A 21,987-nucleotide genomic window follows, 5' to 3' on the forward strand; every position below is an offset into this window, starting at 1 on the left:
GGCCAAATTGCAGGAAAATTGCATGCAAGTCATTGCTGAGATACATCTCCCTAGTGTATGGGGCCCTTAAGGGAGACTATAAGAAAAGAAAGAAGAAAGAGGAAAATGGGAAAGAAGTAGATAAAAAGAAAAGGTAAGAGGTAAATGGAATTTTTTTTTTTTTTTAAAGGTAGAGGCCTAGTCCGGGTATATATTCTAAACAGAAAGAAAAAATAGTATGAAGTGTAAATGGCTACTCCCAGTAAAAATTGGGAAAAGATACATTGGTATCATAGTAAAAGATCTGAAAAGTCTTATGGAAGGGTTCCATGGGGGGTAGTGTTGTTATATAAAAAAACAATCACACCAGATCATAAAAAACTTATGGGAGGAATTGTGAAGGTAAGTTGATATTTTCTCCATGGCTGCCACGTGCCAGATTTTATTCATAAGTTGTTGACGGTAAGGAGGATCAATACATTTCCATTGTTTAGCAATTAAACAACGAGCCACATTCAAGATACAGTATGCATGGAGAGTTTGTCTGCACATTTTTTAAGGTCTTCTATCGGGCAGCCAGGGTGAAAAGACCAGGGTGATTTAGTTATTTGCACATTGAGAACATCAGAAAGTATAAGGGAAATATCATCCCAAAACTATTATTTTGGGGCAGGACCAACAAATATGTAAACAGGTGCCTTCTTTGCCACAATCTCTCCAGCATCGGTCTGAGGCAGAGTTATACATTTTACATAGACAGGAAGGTACTAGGTACCACCTATAGTAGATCTTGTAAGTGTTTTCTTTAATGGAGGAGAAAATAGCTTTAGAGACCCTCTCGCGTATGATGGTCCATGGCTCATCATCTGGTAGGTTACCCAGCTCTCTTATCCATTGGAGCTCATGCCTCGGGGTGTCTGGAAGCTTAATATGGAGTAGGTAATTATACAATGCTGAGATGACCCCCTTACGAAGGGGATGATTTAAGCTAAGAGATTCAATCATGGTCAGTGGTCTAGTGACTTAGCTAGGGGTTAGAGAGCCCAAAAAATGCAGAATTTGCATATACTGTACATAAAATAATTAATAGAAGGTAGATTATTTTTACTCTGCAAAGAGTCCAGAGAGGAACAACGGTCTGAATCCAGTAAATTGTATATAACTCTAATGGTACCCTCAAACCATGGGGAAAAACGTCTGTGGTTTAAACATGGAGTGAATGCTGGATTATGCCTAAGTGGAGTGATGGGAGAGAGGTAGGAGGTGATATCAAAGTGGGTTTTGCCATAATCCCACATTGAGCAGGTAAAGGCAATAACAGGATGTGTGCGAATAATTTCAGACCTATCCGAGGGAGCTAACACTATAATAAAGGACATTTAAGGAACGTTATGAGTTAGCCTCCACTGTGACCCATCTAGGAGTTTGAGAGGATGCAAACCAAGCTACTGCCTGGCTTAAATGAGTTGCAAAGTAATAGAGTTTGATATCAGGGAACCCAGTTCCACCATTGGAGGTGGGACATTTAAGGGTTGGGAAACTAATACGGGGTGGTTTAAGCCTCCAGACAAACTGTACAAACCATTTATGTAGTTGTATTAGGGAAGATATGGGGACCTGAACAGGGAGAGTTTGGAAAAGGTAAAGCAGTCAAGGTGAAATATTCATTTTATTTGCCACAATTTTGCCCAACTAGGACATAATGTGGTCTCACCAGCGAAAAAGGTCAAACTTAATAGTCTTAAACAGTGGAATGAAATTAGCTGTATAGAGTGTACTGTATTGACCTGTTATGTATAGCCCTAAGTATTTGATTTTAGAGGGGCACCATGCAAAGTTGTACTTATAGTGCAGAAGATCTAAGACTGGCGATGATAAATTAAGAGCTAAAGCTTCTGTTATGGAAAAGTTTATCTTATAACCCGATAAAGCAGCATAGTCATCTAGTATCTGAAAAAGATTAGGGAGGGATGCATGGGGAGACGTTTAAGTAAGGAGGACGTCATTTGCAAACAGATATCGTATAGTCTTTGGAACCTAAGGATACTCCTTTAATATCCTGATTAAGGAGTATTTCAGCTGCGTGTGGTTCGATAACTAAAGCAAAGATCAAGGGTGACAAAGGGCACCCTTGTCTGGTACCATTGGTTATGGAAAACTGAGACAAAAGTACCCTTTCACAGAAACTCTAGCTGAAGAGGAAGAATACAAAGCCTGAATTCCACAGAGAAAATTACCATCAAGACAGAAGGCACGTGAATCATAAAGGGCTAGCTGATCCGGTCAAATGCCTTCTCAGTGTCTAGAGAAGGGGTGGCCAGACTTTTCGGACCTGGGATCTAATTTTTGTTCACTTACTTACCGGTGATCTACCGGCTTCCATGCATTGAAACTTGTCTGTTTATTTAAGAATAATGCCATCAAATAACAACACCAATAAGGACGCACATATTTAGAAATAGCATTAATAATGACGCCATCAAATAACAACACCAATAAGAATACACACATTTAAAAAGAGAATTAAGAATGACGCCAAATAACAACACCAATAAGGATACACACATTTAAAAATAGCATTATTAATGATGCCATCAAATAACACCAATAAGAACGCACCCATTTAAAAATAGCATTAAGAATGATGCCATCAAATAACACCACCAATAAGGACGCACACATTTTAAAAAAGCATTAACAATGACAGCATTAAATAACAGCACCAATAGTAATGTCCACATTACAAAAAAAACTTTAATATTAATAAACACAATGTTTTGCAGATTCCCCCTTGTGCATAGTACCCCCTCCCCCTCACAGTGCTATACCCCCATACTGTATATGCAGAACAGCCCCATGTGCAATGCATATCCCCCCTCCCTCTCCCATTGCAGAACAATCCACTGTGCAACATACTCCACCCCGATGCAGAACACCCTTCCCCCTGTGTGTTGATCCCCCCTTTTGTGCATATACTCTCATGTGTAGCATAACCTACCCCTCCCACTCCAGAACAGCCTGATGTGCAACATACTGTAATCCACGATGGCTGGCTGGCTTCAGAGGGTCTCCAATGGCTGGCTGGCTACAAAGGCTGGCTGATAGCTTACTTCAGAGGATGTCTGGCTGGCTTCAGAGGGTCCCTGCTGGCTGGCTCCCTGCTGTGACACTGTGCCTGCTCCCGAGTCCCACTTCCCGCCGCTGCTTACTGCATCCAATGGTGCACAGGCTCCTCGCAGCGTGGGTCGCGGGTGATGTCATGACATCAGGCGTGCACCTGTGCAATGCAGCACTGAGAATGCTGCACATCGCCGGGAGGCAGCAGATGACTGAAGTTGGTCGTGATCTACTCACGGGAGCTCCGCGAGCTACCGGTAGATCGCGATCATCGTTTTGGCTGCCTCTGGTCTAGAGAAAGCACTGTGGCCGGAGTATGGGAACTATTGAGAGAGTGGATAAGGCTAATCACTCGCCTGGTGTTATCTTGAGCCTGTCTCCCTGGTATAAAGCCCAGTTGATCACAGTGAATCAGGCCAGGCAGCACCAGGTTCAGGCAGTTGGCAGGTATCATCACATAAATCTTGATGTTGGCATTAAATAGAGAGATGGGTCTAAAGTTGGCACAATAGGAGGGGTCCTTCCCTTCTTTTGGTATAACTATAATTCTGGCCTCAAGGCCCTCTTTAGAGAAGGAGTTCCTGGACACCTCCACAAGATAAGGGGAAAAGACAGCATTAAATATTTCATGCTAGTTAGCCATAAAGCCATCCGGGCCTGGGGCCTTATTAGCCTTAAGGTTCTTAATCACATATGATACTTCATGTACTTCAATTTTAGCACACAGCAATTCAAGTACTGAGGGAGATAGTGTAGGGAGATGACAGCGGGATAAACATTTTTGTATAGAGTCCGCAGTGGGATGAGGGTTATCAGAGGAAGAAAGATTATATAATTGGGTATAAAACTTCCTAATTCCTCCGTATTACAAGTAGGATCTTGGACAGGTTTACCTGAACGTGATTTAATCATCAGGACATTATTCTGTGATGATTAGGAACATAATCTGGACACTAAAAGCCTGTCTGCTTTGTCTCCCTTTTCATAAAAGGTTTGATTAAGCCATCTAAGAGATGTTTCTCCTTTTGCTGTGAGCAAGAGGCCAAGTTCCCCCCTAGCTGCCACAAATTTGCGGTAGTCCTCTATGGAACCTGACATTTTATGGAGCATATCTAATTGGGCCACAAGATCCATAAGTGCAACAAGACATTTAGATTAGGTCTTTATTATTTATTTATTTAATAAAGTTTCTTATATAGCACAGCAAATTCTGTTGCGCTTTACAATTGGAAATAACAATGATATAACAAAAACAATGATATAACAACACTGGGTAACAGTCATAGAGGTAGGAAGGCCCTGCTCACAAGCTTACAATCTATAGATATACAATCTCTCTCATGTAGGCTGCAGATGTAACTGGGGCTCCATGAATCATCGCCTTGTTGAGGCGAAATAGTGGAACTGGCATTAAGAGAAAAATAACTGCTAATATCAGAATCTATTTGCGAGCGAATAGAAGGGTCCAGTAGGAGCTTCTTGTCTAGTCACCAAGTGTAGGAGCAGTTACGATGGTAAGGAGATTTAACATCTACAGTAAATGGAATGAGCTGACCATGCACTAGGGTGGATTTTTAATGTCCAAAATTAATTGCGCAGGGTCAGCACTCAGAAAGACCATATCCAATCTAGTGTGTACATAATGAATGGGAGAGTAAAAAGTATAGTCTTTGGCAGTAGGTTCCTTCACACACCAAGCATCAAAGAGTTGGGTGAAAAATGACTGTAGGGCATTAGAATGAGCTCGTATTAAGTTAGCAGATGAATAGGGATGAACAGGGAACAGGTTTAGATCTGTCAAGGTGGGAGTCTAATGTGGCATTGAAGTCGCCTGCTACAACTACTTTTCCTTCTCTATATTAGAATAATAGTGAACTGAGAGCATGGAAGAAGCAAGGCTGTGCCATTTTGGGGCGTAGTTATTAACAAATGTAAATAAGGTACCATCTAATTCTTCCACTAAAATAAGATAGCATCCCTCTGGGTCTTGGATAACAGTGGATGGGACAAAGGTGAGGTGTCGGGAGAACAATATGGCAACACCTTTCTTTTTGCGAGATGGGTCACAAGCATGGTACGTGAGGGGAAAATGTTTAGATTTTAGTTCGGGATAGCGAGGACCCGCGAAATGGGTCTCCTGTAAAAATATAATATCACCTTTAAGACGCCGGAGGGTATAGAATAGGGTGGACCGTCTCTGGGGGGGATTCAGACCTTTAACATTGAAATTCAATAGTTTAGTAGCCATAACGTATTAGATAGAACAAATAGTGAGACAAAAACAGAAGAGCGCAAGAGTAAAACTCGGATGTCGGCCTCATGAGAAAAGATAGACAAAAAAAGGGAAAAAAGTGTAGTGAAAGTTGTGGACTGGGAAGGGCCCCATCCACTTTGTCGGACCCAAGGAGAGGATTGGATTATTAGCCCAGGGTGTCCGAAGCCGGTCATAATGATAGTTTTGGGGTGCATGGCCGAATAGCAAAAAAGAGAGCACTAAACTAGTTAAGAGTACAAAGAATGGCCAAAGCCCCGCGTGTAGTAGGGGCGGCGATATAAGTAACAATATAATAAAATCTATTTTTTTTAAACAAAATAATGGAAAGAAGTTACCAGGGGGTAACAAGGTGTAAAGAACATCCCACAGTCAGAGGATGATCGTCACGGCATTAAAACTTCAACGCGTTTCAAGGATTCTCTCCCCTTTATCAAGAAGTGGTCTTCTTGATAAAGGGGAGAGAATCCTTGAAACGCATTGAAGTTTTAATGCCGTGACGATCATCCTCTGACTGTGGGACGTTCTGTTACAGTATCCGTGTCCTTGATGTTTTTATGAATAAATCTGTGTGGCTTTTTAAGTACAGCGGTCTGCATGCCTTCTGTCTACACTGTGCAGGGGATTAAAAGAAACCTTTCAGTGCACTCGAGACTGAAAGTCAATGTAAGTGTGATTCCTACAGTTTACTGCCTTTGACAAAAACTACAGTCACCGCCTATGGGTTTAAAAGATACCTTTATAGGAACGTGGGGTTGAATTCAAATGTGAGTGTCTTTTCAATAACGTGGGACCACTTGAGGAGATAATTGGATGAAGCTACATGTTTTCTGGATCCTCCAGTTATGAATGTTTTAACTAAATTGTTAAAATAGCTACAGCGCTAGCTTTTATTGTTTTGTGTGTACAGATATATGGAACAAAAGAAAAATAGACCCTTCGTGCGCTTAAATACTATTAGCAGCCCTTGGATACCAAAGGAACCTTTCACCGTGATTCACAGAAATACAATAAAAACAATGGATGTGGCACCACGTGGCGCTAATTTTATACCCTCAGGAAAAAAGGACCTTACACAATGGAGTCTGATTTGTTCTCAGAGGCAGTAGGTTCATATAATGCATACAGGCTTCTAAAATGCAAAAGAACACAAAACCATAGTGCAACTCTATTTTACACCAAACACGTTTTCCATTAATATGGTCCCACTCACATAAGGCGGTTTTAATATTGCATGTAGATAAATCAAAAGGTGTTGAAGTTGCCACTATTCCTCAATGGAACAAGACTCCTTACTGGATGGCTTAAAAAAGAAGAAAGGCAATGGTGCACTAACGTCTTAAAAAACAAAAGGAATTTAATAAAACAATGCACTCACAAACAATGAATAAAAATCAACATGTAAGGATCAGGTGGACTCTTGAACAGGAAAGCTGTTGCCGAGAATAGTCACCGCAAAGTTTCAGGTGAAGTGCCGTCTCCAACCGCACACGCACCACAGCTCCCGTCCGTCCGTCCTCGTCCTCACCAACTCCCTGCTTTAGCGCTTTCGGACATCGTCCTTCATCAGAAGCATTCAAGAGTCCACCTGATCCTTACATGTTGATTTTTATTCATTGTTTGTGAGTGCATTGTTTTATTAAATTCCTTTTGTTTTTTAAGACGTTAGTGCACCATTGCCTTTCTTCTTTTTTAAGCCATCCAGTAAGGAGTCTTGTTCCATTGAGGAATAGTGGCAACTTCAACACCTTTTGATTTATCTACATGCAATATTAAAACCGCCTTATGTGAGTGGGACCATATTAATGGAAAACGTGTTTGGTGTAAAATAGAGTTGCACTATGGTTTTGTGTTCTTTTGCATTTTAGAAGCCTGTATGCATTATATGAACCTACTGCCTCTGAGAACAAATCAGACTCCATTGTGTAAGGTCCTTTTTTCCTGAGGGTATAAAATTAGCGCCACGTGGTGCCACATCCATTGTTTTTAGTGTACAGATATATGTTTGGGAATTTTGGAGGGTTAATTCCATAGATTAAAAACCAGCAGCTTTCTGCAGCGCAGGGCTGCATACATTTTATTTCTCTGTAAGGTGTAAAGAAGGTGTTAGGGAGGGGAGGGAAGGGTGAAGGGAATGAGAATGATCTGTCTACAACAGGCAACTGAAGTAGCCCTTAAAACATTGCAGTACATGAGAGTATAACTTAACTGTACAAAAATTGACCAGAGAGCCATCTATAATAAACAATAAGTGGAGAGAAAGTCTCTAAACAACAGGGAAATAGGGAGGCCCATAAGGTGCAAAGAGGTAGGTCAGGACATTAAGAAACAGAAGTTAAAACATAAATAGTTACAGAGTTAAAGGGTTTCAAAATACAAAGTAGTTCGGTATAATAATGGCAAATAGTCTGAGTCCCCAACTTAGATTAATATGAAAATCAGCTTATAACTGCAAGGGCAAGCCTAGACCCATTAATATGGGTGGGGGACCTGTGAGATAAAAGGAAAAAGGAGTACTAACTCCATTGGAGTGGCAGGAGATAGCAGAGAGGACAAAGGGTATAACAAACAATTAGTTAACTAAGCCTAGAACACACAAAAAACACATGTATGGTAATAGGCTATGGCGGACAACTTGCAATATCCATAAGGTAACATATAATAACACAATGAAGTTATCGGTATAGAGTCAAAATGAGCTAGATGCAAAATAATATGTCTTAATAACAAGTAAAGGACTTCACATAAGTAAAAGTTCAAAAGGCAGTAATGGGTATAGGCCAAGGGCCCGGATCCCAAATAGGGAGGTAAAATAAGGCATATAGAGTTTATAGTCAAATCCGGTCACAGCTGAGGAGGTGGAACCAGAGCCGACTGTTTGCCATTCCTTCCTAGGGGGTCTTTGAGACAGGGGCTTTGAGCTGGAAACAGGGAGCCCACTTACTGAAGAAGGTTGGGGAGTCAGTAATTTCAGCTGGTTGAGCAAATGAAGGGCCTCATCAGGAGAATGTGCAGTGAGAGTATTCCCATCGGATTGCACTTGCAGGCTGAAGGGAAAGCCCCAGCTATAACGAATATTGGCCCTCATTCCGAGTTGATCGGTCGCAAGGCGAATTTAGCAGAGTTACACACGCTAAGCCGCCGCCTACTGGGAGTGTATCTTAGCATCTTAAAATTGCGACCGATGTATTCGCAATATTGCGCTCACAAACAACTTAGCAGTTTTAGAGTAGCTCCAGACTTACTCTGCCTGTGCGATCAGTTCAGTGCTTGTCGTTCCTGGTTTGACGTCACAAACACACCCAGCGTTCGCCCAGACACTCCCCCGTTTCTCCGGCCACTCCTGCGTTTTTTCCGGAAACGGTAGCGTTTTCAGCCACACTCCCATAAAACGGCCTGTTTCCGCCCAGTAACACCCATTTCCTGTCAATCACATTACGATCGCCGGAGCGATGAAAAAGCCGTGAGTAAAAATACTATCTTCATAGCAAAGATACTTGGCGCAGTCGCAGTGCAAATATTGCGCATGCGCACTAAGCGGAATTTCACTGCGATGCGATGAAAAATACAGAGCGAACGACTCGGAATGAGGGCCATTATGATCTCATAGCGTTTTGGTGATGTCTTTCATCTCTCATTATTTAGCCAGGGTGAGTTGAGATAGATCTTGGAAAATGAGTAGCCTCGCCTCCTCAAAGGCAATGTCAGGGGATCGGTGGGCTTGGGAATAAACTTGGTCTTTTGCGTTAAAATAGTGAAAGCAGAGACTTACATCCCTCGGCAGATCAGAAGCTTGAGAACGGGGCCTGAGGGCCCGATGTGACCTGTCTAGGACCAGCATATCATCAGGCATGGAGGGAGCTAGGGTGTGAAAGAGGCATAGTAAGTAGTCCTCTAGGTGGACGGATTCAACTGATTCTGGTATGTTACAGGTTCTAAGATTGTTTATCGGCAAGCAACACAAAGTCACGGTGAAGCTGAGTGTTATCCTGTTCAAACATTAGTTGGTAACTGATAATCTCCTCCTGTTTTAGCTCAAGAGCATCGACACGAGTAGCGAGGTCAGTCACCTCTGATTGAAGGCCAGAAAGAGTATTGTGGATCTCATCATGAATAGCCTGATGTAAACCCTTCATCTCAGCAAGAATAGAAGCAATGTCAGCTTTGGTAAAGGGAGCTGCAGAGTCCTCCATATCCAAATCTGCGTCAGAAGCACCTCCCAGAGATAGGGTAGAAGGTGGTCTTTGGGAATCAGAAGCCTGGTTTGCTATAAAGTAAGAGACGAGGCCTCGAGTTCCAGACTTCTTGTGATTGGGCATAGTAAAAACGTGGCCAAGGAGGGGTACTACGGGTCAGATTAGGGAGAGAAGGTAACTTCTTATCAGCAGAGTGCACCCAGAGTTTATGGAGCTGGGATTATCTTATATTTGAGGCAGACCTCCGGCCATTAGGTATCATAGACTATCCAAGTCCCTATATATAGGAGGCCGGTGGAGTGTGGATACCCAAGGGGGTAATATTGGAGCAGTTGATGAGAGTAATGTAAACCGTAGCTAATACTGTAATTGGAAATGATGTGGTGTAGGGACTCAGATTAGGCCTGCAGCATCTCCCGTGTGATATGTCCCAGTATACAGAAGTAACATTGAGGGTGGCAGAATATAGCCACCACTGTAGTATCTGTTGGGGGGGGTTCAATTAGAGCAGGGGAAGTAGGAAGGAGTTTTTTATTTATTTACAGGGGATTGTCCCCACAAGCACTTACCCCTTCTTGGTAGCTGGATTAATCCGATGGGTCACACAGGTGTGGGGTGTCGGTCACAGACGAGCCAGTGACCTGGGCACCATTGCTGAGCACCTGGTTATGTTTCTTTCTTGGAAGGTTCCACTCTGCTTAGACATCTCTGAGGCTACAGAGTGGCAGCCAGCAGAGGTCAAGTGTGTCAGCAGGTTTTTAGAAGGCTCAGTTAGAGGTTTTGGGGAGGGGTAGTCCCTTATAAAGTCTTTTTTGTGGCAGATATTGCAGGTGCGTGAGACTGCTCCTCTTGCCAACCATGCCACGCCCCCAGCTCTTTTTATTTTTATTCTTTATTTAATTATTTTCTGGTTATGATAGCCCAGGCCCCTTTGAGTCCCAGAGTGGATTGAGAGGAAAGATCCACTCTTTCCCCTATGAGGCTCAGCAGCAGCCAAACAGACAGACCTCTACATCCAGCAGTGTGACAACACAGGAGCTCCCACTATGGCAGCTTCCAGGTCTCCACCTGATTACAGCAATCCAGCTGACAGGAGCCACCACTAGGTTAGACACCAGCCAGGACAGGGAGGAGAGATGGCTCTCAGATGAACGAGGCAGAGGGCTGGCCATTCACCACTGATGGAGGACAGAGAAAGCAGCTGCACCCAAGCCACAGAACGCCGGGCCCCGATGCACCGCCCGAGTTTGCAGCTCTGACTAGGTCAGAAGGCCACAACCTGCAGAGCCGCACGTGCACAGTTCCCAGCTTCGCAGCCTCCACCACCCAGTCCGGGGCATCTCCTGGGAGATGAGCAGGGATATTGGGGAATGGAGAGGAACAACGGAGCCCACGGAAGGGACTTATAGGGCTGCCGAACAGGTAGCTCACAGAGAAGGCATCCACTCTCGTTGCTGTCAGGCCACGCCCCCCATAATGTTCATGTTTGACATCCTTCCAGTAAAATATAACTGATGGAAGGATTATTGCAGTGCAGAATAATGTGCTGACCATGTTTTCAGGATCACCAGGTCATTATAGAAATCTGAACATCTATTGTTCCATCTATACTTATTTGGAATACTGAAGGTCCCATGAGTGGTGTTTTTCTTAGAATTAAATGAAATTAAATAAATAAATAAATAAAATCGTATAAATCTTCTTTTCTACATTCTCTCCTCACATTATGGCACTGCATGTGATGATATGGCTGCCATATCACACAAAACCCTAGTTCAATGTCTCCCGTAAGATCAGCAACTCATCTAAAACTCTGTGCTCTTGTGAACATACTAAAGGGTTTATTTATTAACATTATTTTTACTAAAATATTGTGGAAAAGTGTGTTTTCACACCCTTTTCACATTATTTTAGTATCATTTGAAAGTATTAAAGGGCATTTAGAGCAGTTTTCATGTTGGCGGGGGAGGCACATGCACAGCAGGACATCGGGGTATTTTTTATGAAAAATACCCTCGATGATGCTGCGAAGAGGCATCGCAGGGACAGAGCTTGACCGCAAACTATGTCCCTGCATGTGATAATTGATACATCCCTGCAATGTAATCAATTATCGCAGTGCGAGTTTGGGCGATTTTATCACCTGTCATCCACATACTGGATGCGGATGGTGATAAATAGGCCCCTAAGTGACTAAAGTTTGTTGAATCTCTTCAAACTTTAACTACTGGGACCCTGGATTGCAAAAACACACCTCATGAACTGTAGACACAATGGCTTATTAATGTACACAACTTTTGCCCTTTCCCACAAGCAATAAATAACTCCAATGTTATGGCCATTGAACTGTTTTTACATTAAATTATGTCAAACCTAATATCATTAAATAAATATAACAAGCCATCATGCAGGTTTCCAGAAGTTGTAAGATATTTAATACCAGGACTCACAGCAAAAGAAGTTGCTATCCAAGGTCCTGCAAAGTTTTCCTTCTGTAAGAGTAACCCAAATCGCTGACTCCTTCAGAATGTTATGGATATGTGACTGTGGTAATGGTCCCTCTATAGTCTATCTTTTCATCTATCTATCTATCTATCTATCTATCTATCTATCTATCTATCTATCTATCTCTATCTATATATATATATATATATCTCTATCTATCTATATATATCTATCTATATATATCTATATATAGATAGATATATGTATATATATATATATATATATATATATAAATATATAATCTAGTACTAAAAATAAATTAAGTTGTTAGAATAAGGGATAATAAAGAAAACTATAAAGAAGTACTGTACAAGTTGTTTAATCAATGTATAAGTTCACAGCAGATGCTAGAAAGGGAAGGGTTCAGAGGCGGAACTCCCGGAGACAGTGGAGTCATTTGCCGCCGGGCGTCAGCACTGAAGGGGGCACTTCCTCTATTGTCCCCCATTCTGTGTCCTTGCTGCTGAGGAGGGGTGCTGACCCCCTGCTGCTCTCCCCTGCACTGTGCTGTCCTGCGTGTGAGGTGCATCTGCTAGCGATTTTTACTGTGTGCAGCGGTTCGGCGGCGGGCGGGCGCACCTGCTACATAGCGATAGATTGGTTGTGTGAGCTGGCTGCAGAGGGGAAGAAGGTATTGGGGTTGTTTTCTGATCTCCGTTCAGTGAAGGCTGCCCGGGTGTTTGTAACTGACCTGCAGTCTGTGCATAACCATGTGCTTCCTGGTTGTTGCTGAGCTGCATCACCGATTACCTAGTCTCCCTCTCTCTGGTCGTGATATTTATCCCCATTTCTGATACTGGGAATGGGGAGGGAGACCTCTGGAGATGCCTGTGTGGCTTGAAGACCCACTGATATCCCCTCACCCCCCTTCTCCCTCCCCGAAGCAGCTATAGCTCACTCTGGGCATTTTGCTACAATGTATGTAACATTGTATCATCCGTTCACGGAAGTTCAGTCACTCAGAAATCTGAACTCAGCCTGAGCCCTCTCCACACACCCCAGCCTCCACAAACTTCTACCTGCCCCCCCCCCCCTTTCCCTTCTTTCCCTGCCCCATTGAGGTTATGTTGGGTTGTCTGCCCCTCCTCCCCATCCCTTTCCCAGAAAAAAAAACAGCTGGGACCTGGTTTATGAGGGAGGGGTGGCTAAAGAATCAAATTGCCTGCAGTTCTGCCCAATGTGCCCACGCAGGGGTTATAGGTGAGGGCTGCACTCAGAACCTTAACCCTATCACCCCTCCCAGGTCTTTGTTCCACTAATTATCAGCCCCTGTTTGTGCTGGAGTTTGACACCTCTCTCCCCTAATCATTCCTATCCTACAGCAGTATGGAAAGTAGTCACTTCAGAGGAAGATGATAAAAGCCCCAAGGAAGCAGTGGGCCACTTAAGCTGCCAGGAAGAATGCACCACAGGGGTCAAGAAACCTCACTGCTGTAGGTAAGGCTGAGATGATCAGAAGGGAGATGATGCACATATAATCATTTACAGTATTGTTTTGAACAGATAATTGATATTGATCCATTGCAGATGAGCCGGAGATTGGCACTTTTCAAGTTATTAATGAATGTACGGTCCAATTTTTATTTATGTAAATGGTAAATTTGTATATTTATACAAGACAAAATAGGATGGCACTCCCCTGTGCAAATTAACAGACCACGCAACTCAGTGTCGTATCGAGAGAGATCAAGCTTTAGTTGCACAAGCCACATCCCCCACAACACTTGTCACACACCCCACATCACTTGTCACGCCCTTGCAGCACTGGCAACACCCCCTGTGGTGGCACTCAATAGGCCCTTCATATATTTCTGCTCCAGGTCCATTTGGACCTGAATCTTGAGGGCATTTACAGGCAATGTTGCTGGAGGAGGCAAGTGGGAAGAATTCCCTGTTGTGAGGTGGTGACTGAAAGCAGACTGTGCAGCTCAGGCTCTGGAGACCAGTGCTGGAGGAGGCAAGCGGGATCAGTGCTGGTGTGAGGTGCCAGCTGCCTGCAAACTCCATGGACCAGCGCTGGAGGGGACAAGCAGGAAAGGTAGGTGTGAATGTGTGTGCGGCTATGGGGGCACTGTGTGTGAAATTGGGTGTAGTTGAGGGAGGGGGGCCCCAAACTGATATCTTTCATGAGGTCTAAATCCGGCTCTGCATTACAGATGTGTCGGAAGTAGTGGTTGTCTGTGAGCCAGTGAACCTAACTGCAGGAACAATGGGCCGGGGGCTGCTGCGGGTCCAGTGGTCTCCTATCAGGGCTCTGTTCTGCTGAAATGAAGCTGCAGGGCACGGTGTGTAAGTGTCTGGGGCTGGTATGCACCACTTCAGGGGTGGCTGTGCTGTGGGGAAGGAATTGTCATGTAACTTGGGGACAATGTATTAGAAATTATGAAGGGGGGCACCTCTGACTGTTTCGCCTCGAGGCGCCTGGTATGAACTTACGCCACTGGAAGGGTTGTCTACAAAACAGAAAAATCACCAATCACACTGCTGTGAACTAGGAGAGAGGCTGCTATTTTATGTGTACATAAAATTCAGGAGTCTCACACATTTGTGAAAATATATATAGAATATATATATACATATAGATCTATCTATCTATCTATCTATCTATCTATCTATCTATCTATCTATCTATCTATCTATCTATCGCGTGTCGGGATTCTGGAGTCGATCTCATGAATGCTGGGATCCCAACAGCCAGTAAAGTGACTGCATCTTACATAAACAAGTGAATGCATGGTATTGTAGGTTATACAATACTACAGCAGAACTTCTTAGTGTCCAAGTTGAGCTCCAAAGTCCACATACGCTTATTACAGTAGGTCACTAATATTTTATCAGAGAGCTGGCCTATAGCTTGGCCTGCTAAAGATCTCTTTAGCCAATAACACATCCCCCTATCAGATTCAGAAGTATTTCTCTAATCAGTGAAATGGCATAAAGTGTGTATAATCATAAACATTATAACTTTTACTATATATAAGAATTTTTCTTTTTACATATATTTGTCTAAGCAAGAGCTTTATTTTGTGACTTTACACCAGCAGTTCACTGGAGGTTTTAAAAATGATAAGACAGAAGCCTGGGACATACATACAGTATACACCATCCACGATTCTCTCAGTTCTTTTTACAGCATCCAAACTTTTTCAAAACAGCAACCCTTTCTGGGCTCCCTAAGGTAAAACAAACCTACTGTATGTACCTTATATAAAATACCTAATGCCATGCTGCATCTACATTATAAACTATTTGTTGCCATACCTTTTCGTGTGCATTTCACTTTTCTTACTCTAAAGATTGTGGGAACATTACTGCAAGTGCCCTTTTATCATTATTACCCATTATAGAAATCTTGACATTAAGATATACAGTAAGCGTGTGCTCTAAAATATGACCAATCAACTTATCACCTACAGCAACACACCAGGCTGCTGAGATATAAATCAGTAGTGTATTATTACTTTGGTGTGTTACATTTATGACATTTGCTATACATTGCATGTTTGTTCTTTGTTACCTGGAATAATTTTCCTAGGGGGTCATCCCGAGATGATCGTAGCTGTGCTAAATTTAGCACAGCTACGATCATGTCCCCTGACATGCGGGGGGACGCCCTGCACAGGGCTAACCCGCCCCGCATGTCAGTGCCAGCCCCCCCGCAGAAGTGCAAAGGCATCGCACAGCGGCGATGCCTTTGCACTTCAGGAATAGCTCCCGACCAGCGCAGCTTTAGCGAGCTGGCCGGGAGCTACGTCTCACTCCCTGGCCAGCAGCGGCTGCATATGACGTCACGCAGCCGCTGCGGCCCGCCCCCCGTTCGGTCCGGCCATGCTTGCGTTAGCCGGGCCGCGCCTATGAAACTTCAGCCAAATGCCACCGTTTCACCCCCTCCCACCCATCGATCGCCTCTGCCTGTCAATCAGGCAGAGGCGATCGCTGTCCTGCAATGGCCTTCGCCCGTCCGGCATGCGCAGGCGCATTACTGCCCGGCACATGCGCAGCAGGGACCTGTTTGCTCTGCTGCATTAAAACGCAGTGAGCGAACGGGTCGGAATGACCCCCCTAATTCAGAGTTGATCGCAGCAGCAAATATGTTAGCAGTTGGGCAAAACCATGTGCACTGCAGGGGGGGGGGGGCAGATATAACATGTGCAGAGAGAGTTAGATTTGGGTGTGGTGTGTTCAAATTTAAATCTAAATTGCAGTGTAAAAATAAAGCAGCCGGTATTTACCCTGCACAGAATCAAAATAACCCACCCAAATCTAAGTCTCTTTGAAAATGTTATATCTGCATCCCCTGCAGTGCACATGGGTTTGCCCAACTGCTAACAAATTTGCTTCTGCGATCAACTCTGAATTACTCCCACTGTTCTCAGATGTGTTGCATTGCTCATTGTGCATAGCGTACAGTATTATTGGTTCAGTTCTCCTTAAAGGCAGTCTGACTATAGAATTTTTGCTTCTCCTGTGCTTTCAGACTGTCTCCTTGATACTGAAAGCTTTCCTGGCAGAAAGCATCTTTATGCAATCTGAATTTGCTGAATTAAATCTTAAATTAAGCAAAACATTTGAATATGTAATTGAAACTGCAGCAATTACTGGATACTGCTAGTTATGAAATTTTAATTGTCTTTTGAAATCCAGTATTTGATGTTCTTTGTTAAGCCATCAGGAGATGCAAAACTACTGCATAACATTTCAATAAACAGTTATCTACATTTGGCTCTTTAATAGTAAACTGCTACAGTAGAAAACTGAATATTAGTGACATCTGATTTTTCTTTATACCTTACCTACAGATTTAGCTGTCTATGTACTAATAAACTGAGCAGTGCTGCAATTATTGGGGGTAATTCCAAGTTGATTGCAGCAGGAAATTTTTTAGCAGTTGGGCAAAACCATGTGCACTGCAGGGGAGGCAGATATAACATGTGCAGAGAGAGTTAGATTTGGGTGGGGTGAGTTCAATCTGCAATCTAAATAGCAGTGAAAAAATAAAGCAGCCAGTATTTACCCTGCACAGAAACAAAATAAGCCACTCAAATCTAACTCTCTCTGCAAATGTTATATCTGCCTCCCCTGCAGTGCACATGGTTTTGCCCAACTGCTAAAAAATTTCCTGCTACGATCAACTTGGAATTACCCCCATTGTCTTTAACATATATAGCACACCTATGTATAAAAGGGAACACACTTCTTATAGCACAGTGAGTTTCATTCACAGGTGAATGCAATTCTGATATTTTTGCAAATGATCAATGTTTTCTATACTGTGCATACATCTGAGCCACACTGCACATGTACCTTGATGGTCTTATGATGGTGGTTATAGTGTAGATTAGGAAGAAGAGGGATTGACAGACAGTGCCCATTTGTGGGAGATAGTGGGAGATTGATGAATAAAACACAGTTGTGTTGCTTCCGGTTTGGAGGTGAGTTGCAGCCAGAGACTGAACTGATCCACTGGACCTGGCATCTTAAGTGTGATGGACATTCTGAGCATGGTTGCTCAGTGGTCTGATGGAGTAACCAATGTTTGTCTGATGCTGCAGCTTTGTACACAAGCAGTGGATCAGAGAGGCTGGTGGTGGGTATCTCTGTACAGAAGATGGATCCTTTGACATTTGCATGACTTCTCAGATCAGATATATATGAAGATGCAGTAATGAAGCAATGAATCAAGCCCACCATCTCTGTGCAATTTAACAAGGCACAAAGGAGGAACCTTTCCCATTTGTGAAAGACTCCTGCCAATCTTCTGACACTGCACAATGCACACAGTCTCATTTTCTAAAAAACTTGTGGAATGAGAGAGTTTTTTCGGGAGATGCATTAGCCAATAGTGAAGATGGTGATAGCCAACAAGGCCAAAAAGATACACTTTTTGGAGCTTGTCCCGCAGAACCATACTTTAGTCCCTATTGACAATAACGGGGACTATGGTCCTAAGCTCTACTTAGCCATTTGCAGAATATATTTGTGATATCTACTGCATTATGATATTGTTACATAGCCCCAGGAGTGAAGCTAGAGGCAGTGCAGCTAGTGCATTGTTTTGGGGCCAACTGCTATGAAGGGGCCAGCAGCCAGATGCATTATTAGCAGGCCATCGAGGTACTAAAAATGAGTCTGATTGTTAGTATCCCCTCTCCTCATATGCCATCTCTCTGGCAAGTCCTCCTGTCCTCTTGCAGTTGCCACCAGGGATCTGAGAGGAAAGTTGAAGCCCTGCCTACATGCCAGCCAGCACAGCACAGCCAATACAGCCTACCTGCCTGCCCTTTTCCCTTGCCTGCTGCTGATAAAGTATATATTTTTCCATGTGTGTCTGCAATCGATCAATCTATATATCTATCTATCTATCTATCTACAAAAAGGGCTATCATTTGCTCTATGCAGAGGCCCAAGTGGGGTTGCGAATAATAAATAGGAAAAGAGAATAGGACTCCCTCGGATGCAACCAGCTGCTGTATTCGTACAGTATTAACTCAAAAATTGTTTCTCCACATTTTATAGACAATGCATAAACACCGGGAAAATACAGAACACAGCGCTAGATAGTATACAAATCCTTCCCTATGGGATTAAAGTTTTACTGGGAGTAATCTTCCTGATGTTTTTGTATACTAATGTATCTAGCACTGTGTTCTATATTTTCCCGTTGTTTATGTAGGGGTTGCGAATAAATTTATATACAATTTGACAGTGAAAAGGTGTTTGTAAAGAAGAATATGAAAAATAATGCCATTTGTAGAAATTTAGAAAATTATTCTAGAGATTTAAAGTTTAAACAGAATTTAGTGTTTTACACAACTGAATAAAGGGGAAATCATTTAGAGATATTTTTGATCTAATAAAAAAGATTTTTATCAGATCAGTCAAATTAAAAATAAAAAACTCATTATTTAAAAAAAAAAAATGCTGCCTTGAAAAATCTGAAGGAAAATTGAGAAGTAATTATTAAATATGCTGATAAGGGCTGCAGAGGGAGAGGTGGTAGTTCTTTTCTGCAGAATGTACTATATAAAAGAGGCTCATCATATTCTAGGTGATTGTAATACCTATGTAAATGTTAAAGAAGACCAAAGTAAAATGATTACAGATGAAATCAACATCCTTTAAATGAAGGCCTGGATGATGGCTGTTTTACTGGATTTGAATATTGCTATTTGTATGTACAACACCCAAGGATACCTGTTTTCTTCCAAAGATACATAAATGGTTACAGATCCCCCCGGACATCCTATAATATACAGTAAGTTAGAAATTCTGCTACTGCACATCTATCAGAGTTTGTACATTTGTATATTAAAAAAATGTGGTTGAATTTAATTCTTATTTGAAAGATTCCACACATGTTATACAGATGCTAGATATGTTCAATTGGTCTGAAGAGTGCAGTTGGTGCTCGCTAGATATTAAATATTTGTATACTAGAATCCCACATTCAAAGGGAGTTTAAAGCATAAAATCTTATTTCCAAAAAGGACCCAGAAATTAGTGAGGAAAAAAAGATCATTCCTAATAACTTGTTTAGAATATATAGTAAAGATTTTTTTAAATGTTAGGATCAATATTGATCCAAAAATGAAAGACAGTGATAACTCTGTGCATCAAGTTTTGCAAATCTATGGTATATGAGAGCAAGAATTCATTGAGAGTCCTCTCAAGAATCCCTCTTGCTCAAATTAAACTCATTTTAAATTTATCAAGTATGTGAAACTTTTACATTTGAATGTGTACAATTTAAAATGTACATGTACTTTCCAGGAAAATCAGATTGTATTTCTGGATTTAGTCTGGGACACCACTGATTGGAAGCTGGGAAACTCAATCAGTACATACACATATATTAAATCAGAGGATAGTAACAGTTACTGTATGTGCATTTTCTGACACCCTCACAATTGGAAGAATATCCCTTTTTCACAATTTGAAAGATTCAGACGGAACTGTTTCGATGATAGAAAATATGAGGATCAGGTTGAAGTATACAGGGCAAGTATTATGGAAAAGAAATACCCATGAGAACTGGTAGAGGAAAGTAAAATGAAAGCAAAATTAGTGAATCATAAAGATCTGATGATATATAAAGAGAAACTAGACCATTTTAATGATACATGTTTTGTTCCTTTTGTAACAATGTTTAGTGAAAGAGAGAAAGAAATTAGATCTATTCTGGATTAACACTGGGAAATATTCTCTTTAGATCCAATGTTGAGCATAGTAATACCAGAAAAACTACAAGTTGTTTTTAAAAAAGCTCAGACATTAAAGAATAAGCTTGCCACAAGTCAGATTAGGCCAATAAAATAGAATGTTGGCTGGATGGGCTGTGTGGAGGGATTCTATCCCTGTTCCCAGTGTAAGGTGTGTAAATACTGTAGTAAGGATAAGTTTACCTTTACACATCCTGAGAATGCAATAAAGAGAGAAATAATGATATTAATGAATTGCCAGACAACAACAGTAATTAAATGAATAGAATTCCAACGTGGGAAAAAATACATTGGCAAGGGTAAACAAAAACCATAATGGCTGATGTGACCCTCTGGTGGGTTTTTGTTAACCATTTTAGGAAACAAGAAAAGAAACAGCAAGTTTTTGTTATACAGTCATATACAGTCAATCATATACACAAACAAAATAAAAAGTTAAAAAGTTAAAAAAGTATCCACAGGGGGAAAAACCTGTGCAGGTGTTAACATGACAACAAACACTGCTTCCTTTCACCTGGTCTGAGTGGTGCAGGAATATCTCCCAGAGATGACAAAAAGGATTCAGGTCCACAAAAACATCAGGCTTCCCTCCTACGCCAACGCGTTTCTGACAATGGTCCTTGCTCAGGGTGTATCTGGGGTCCTCCAACCAAACTACCTTTATACCCTAAACAATTAAGAGGACAGGGAATCTTTTTATAGATGTACATACAATCTGGCTATGATTCATTCAATTGCAACCTCCTTACTCTAAAAAAACTGCACATGTCCATCTCATAGATGTTATGCATAATGCCCACATTAGTGTTAACATAAACATATATTTAAAATTCACAACATAATCGCACATATATTCATAATAAAATGCTCATTGAAATCCAGTCCATGTTTTATATAGTGTTCCTGTGCTCTGGTGCCACAACATGGTCCAGGAAGGAGTAAGATCTCTCCTTTCTCTTTCCCCATTATGCTTCCTTCAGCTGTGCTGCCTGGAAGTGCCCGATGATGACTTCCTCTAGTTGGAACGCAAACAGGAGGTCAACCCAGACACAGTGGAATGCAAATCTGGAAAGGTAGTAGTATCATCCCAACATGGTTTCTGGAGATTCAAAACTCCATTTTCTGGTGCCAGATGCACTTTAAGAGATTATATTTTCAGTTTATACCCTATCACATGATTATTAAACATCACAAAAACCACTTCATTTAAATGTCCACATTGAGTCCATTAGGGGTTTGGGATTTTAGGATAAAAATTATTTTCATTTCCATCATTGCTAATCTTACATCCCTATCATTAATCCTCCAATAAGGATGTGCCACTTGGATACCACAGAAAGAAACTAGATGTTTAAGGTCATTGATGGATTTTCTTGAAATGTAAGGACACATTATGCATATCAAGGCCCTTCTTTATATTCCTTACATGTTCAGATAATCTTTCCTTTAACATTCTAGTGGTCTTTCCTACATACTGTCTCCCACATGATCATTCTAATGAATATATGCAGTATTTGGTGTTACATGTTATGAAGTCTCTTATTTCATATACTTTTTTGTTTGAGTGGATGTGTATTCTGTGATCTTAGACTCCTTATGGTAACACACCCGACGCATACTGCATGTGCCACATCTATAGAACCCCTTGGATTTGATATTACTCCAAGGGGTGGGTGTTGAGGCGACACTCCTTACTATG

Source organism: Pseudophryne corroboree, chromosome 1, assembly GCF_028390025.1.
Source record: "Pseudophryne corroboree isolate aPseCor3 chromosome 1, aPseCor3.hap2, whole genome shotgun sequence".
NCBI classification, from domain to species: Eukaryota; Metazoa; Chordata; class Amphibia; order Anura; family Myobatrachidae; genus Pseudophryne; species Pseudophryne corroboree.